Genomic DNA, 4,049 nt, shown 5'->3' on the forward strand with positions numbered 1-4,049 from the left:
CCCGCCATCCGCCCCTGAGTGATGTCGCGAGCCTCAGGGGTCTCAGACTGGGCGATCCGCGCGGGCCGCACCGAGCTGAGTGAGAGAGATAGATGCACTGTAGGAGAGGAGGCGGGCTGGACGTTCACGTACCGCCTGTCGAACGCCAGCCGCAAGCGAGCATCTGTGCTCGTACATGCGTCCGAAAACGACAGGTGTGAGTGAGATTCTCTAACTGCGGTACAGCTCCATCTCACGTCCACCTGCCGTTTTCGGACGCATGCTTGCACCGACGCCCGCTCGCTGCCGAGGTGTGTCGGCCCGCCTATATCTACATCTCCCATTGCGGCCCGCAGCGGGCCGAGACTCGCCCAAAGTTGCCCGCGGGCCGCGTGTCTGAGACCCCTGGCTAGACACCCCGGATTTACAGTGTAGGTCCTACCGATTTTTTTCACTTAAACAGACCCCCCCCCCCCCGAAGTCGCTCCCTCTGCATATAGCGGTACTATCCTCTAGGTTTTGCAACGCTCCGTTCAGGCTGTAGGCTGTAGGGCATATGTGCCGAAAAAATGAATGATGTCGGAGGACGTTTTTTGGCTGGCCTCTGTTTCTTATTTATTTGAGATCTGAGTGAAGTTTTTGGGTGGGTGTTTCACCGAATGAAGCATTTCGGTAAAAGTGGAATGCAGAAGAATGCGGGGTACAAAAAAACGGAAATTTTATGAAATGGCACATTGAAACGTTCTTTCGGTACAGACAATTAAGGAAAACGTATTGCTGCCTCTTTTAGACATTCTCTCCCTCTTTTCCTAGTTATCGCTGAGCGAAGGTCAGTCCAAGTTGCTGAGGGGTCAGGCGTTGTCTCGGTCGTCGTGAGTCTGTCTGTCCGTGTGTACGTTCGTCTTTTTCTCGAAAACGGCTGCACCTATGACGGAATGCGAGTTTGCCTAAACATCTATAATTTAAGCGAGACCTGGTTTCCCCTTTTCGTTCGCTACGGACTAATTTGAAATATTTGGTCCTTTTTCCCCGGAGGGAGCTTCAGATGTTGTTGTTTCTGTGGTGGCTACACTGAGTGGAAAAGAGCGCGAACACTCAAATGGCTCCTTGCGCCCACTTCGAGACTTTCTGATTTTCTCACACGTGATCATAATGTCAGATGGACAAACCGTGTGTGAAATTTTTAGTTTAAGAGTTGCGGAACTCGACTATCAAAGTTTCGCCGGTGTCCGGTGAAAAGGAATGTAAGTGATATGTTGAATGGTTTACGTACGTACGTACGTACGTACGTTAGAGGGGAGGTGAGGGTTCATGGTTCGGGAGAAATGTGCAAAGGTAACTATTGTTTCGGGGTTATCTTGACAAAAGAAAACGAAAATGTTTTATGCTTCAAGACGATCAGAACCGAAATGGCACAGTTATTCCCCCTCAAATTGACAATTTGGTCGTTTTTGACACTTTTGTAAGTTTGAGGGCTAATAACTTTGCATTTCGACTCTGATCGGCTTTGAGCATAAGACACTGCCTTTTTCATTTTGAAAAACGAAACCAAATCTTGTATTACACTTTGAATTTTTTCACCTCTAAAAAAATCCAAATTTTCAATTTTTGTATTTTCACAAAATGTGATGGTGTGTACTTGTGTGTAATGATTGGAAGTCACCTAATGTTTCATTAGGACATGTCAAAACGATTACCCACAACGTATTTTCACAATAGCCATGGACTTGCAAGGGGCCGAACAATATTATAGCCAATATCTTTAACTCAGGTTGGATAGGCCCATCGAAATCAGAACAAGGAATATCATTTTCTTGAATTAACTAGCTTTGTCTGGAGTCCCATTATGTTTAATGATATCCAATAAAATGGTGGGAGCATTTAAATTAAACTCTATGATACGATACATTATAGAACTTTCAATTAAATATACTTCAGCAACTCGTGATCCTCCAAATGCCTCGGAGAGATCTGATAAAAATGAATGGAAGAGCGACAAGTTATACTTGTCGTAGGACACAAGTTAAAATGTATTTTGAAATAAAATTAAATATTACAGTATTTAATTTCACTTCAACCAGAGGCAACCTAATAGAATTTCACCTTTCACAAATAAAATGAATTGAATGAAATGGGAGCATAATGCAGCACGTGGCATTACAGACAAGGGTAATTTGAGTAGGGGGAGGGCAGTGGGGGAAGGAAGGGACAGTAGCAGACATGTTGTATGTGAACTTCAGGAACGCATAAATTTAAGCCCCCCCCCCCCCCTCTATATCCAGCCACTGTTACAGTTGTGTGTTTACCAAAACAAATCAACCATGTATTTTGATGAATAGAATCAAGACTTCTCAGTATCAAGCTTTTCTAGTGGACTTCCAAATCTATTCTATTGCATAGTAATTACTCAAGTTTACTACTCACTAAAAGTACCTGATTTGATTTGATTCATTTCACATTTAAATGGGCCCCATGAGTCAGGGACTCTTCTTAAGGGACAATTGACAATTTTAAGAACAGTGACATGGCAGTCTAATTTGTTGTAACTGGCAAGTGACGTCGGGCGCACGTTTAGGCCCCTGGACACGCCCCGTGTGTCCGGGAGCTCGGATCCTTCAAATCTTATACAAAGTAGGGCCCAGGAGGGTAACACTTCCAACCCGAGTCGTTCCCCTCGGTCCTACTGTGCGCGCAGTGCAGCGCCTACATGATGGCTTGACTGTTTGGCGCCAAGGTTGGGCCAAAACGAAAATCGCAATGCGATGCGGGTAAACGGTGTCGCACAGAGCCCGGACTTTGCACAAGGTCTCTAATAGGTGAAATCTACCATTTAGGGCCCGTACCTCCGAAATCCACGATTTCGACCCATGAAATGGGCAGGGGTCTCAAACTCGCGCTATGCGCCAAACCGCGGTTGGGTAGGCCACCCGCAACACTCCCCCACCACTACGCTTGGCGACGCTCGGCTCGGCGCGCGCTCGACCGAAAAAAGACCGTCATAACACGCAATTGATTTACCAAATTGGAATCAGAGAGACGTGACCTAAAGCTGTTCTTTGTGAGTTTCATTTTAGAAAAGAATTGCTCACAGACGTAAGTCGAACCGAACATAGCTAGAATTTTTGCGCACAGACCGTACATGATGTGGGAAACGCTCCCTTGTAACGCAGCGAACAAATTCCACAAGAGGGAGGCTATTGAACTTTGCCTTTAGACTGAGGTCATTCCTTATTTCTAGTAGTTCCGTCTGAAGACCTACTGGTGCGTTGCCTACGTCACAATGGAATGGGTCTGCAAAGATTCCTAGTTCAACTTGCAAGGTTTTAAACTACGTAAAGTTGCTTGTAAACTCTAGCTGGAGATTTTTTAGAGCTTTTCCAACTAAACTCTTCAATCTAGCAGAAGGCGGACCGAGTGCACTCACTGATGGAAAGTGGGAAAAGTCTCCTTTTTCAGTAACCTACGAACATTAGAACATTAAGGGCGTGACACAAACAATGCATCCATGTCCTGTTTATCATACACTTTTAAAAAAATCGATTGTAATTTTACAAATTTTGTTGGCAACTTTTTACGCAATTCAATGTTCGTAAAATTACGAACTAAAACACTCGTAAAAAAAATTGCAAACGTGTTTTGAAATTTCACAATCTGCGACTCGAAAATTAAAAACGTGAATGTGAATTTTCAAAACATCAAGGGTTATAAGATTAAAATAATTTGCCATGAACATGGAGTAGGTGAACCACAGACGATCTAGGGATCAGCTCGTTGGGCTGTAGAAGTGTCAGTTACCTCTGAGGGTAAAGTCACAGCAAAAATACGGTAGCGCTTCACAGGCGCGCCCTACTGAACGAATGCGAACGGCGCCGTACCTAACTAAGGAGAGGTAGCGGGGACCGGCGCGCGCTGGAATAAGACCAATTATTTGGGGCACTTGGTTGACTTTTTGCTCAAAAACAAATGCGTAGCCAGCTACAGCATTGTGTTACAGATCATACCGCACAAAAATACATGTCAGCTTCTTGTGCAAATTTTAGTTAAATACTAATAATTGCTCTTGGAAGAGA

General features: G+C 44.7%; 1 protein-coding gene across 1 annotated transcript in view; it reads left to right on the forward strand.

Annotated features, from left to right (window-relative positions):
• LOC113215305 (SET domain-containing protein SmydA-8-like) overlaps positions 1–4,049 on the forward strand; it is a gene marked incomplete in the record, with an annotated part of 78,663 nt that overhangs the window by 5,351 nt on the left and 69,263 nt on the right.

This window comes from Frankliniella occidentalis, unplaced genomic scaffold (genome assembly GCF_000697945.3).
Source record: "Frankliniella occidentalis isolate FOCC.00 unplaced genomic scaffold, Focc_3.1 Scaffold267, whole genome shotgun sequence".
NCBI classification, from domain to species: domain Eukaryota; kingdom Metazoa; phylum Arthropoda; class Insecta; order Thysanoptera; family Thripidae; genus Frankliniella; species Frankliniella occidentalis.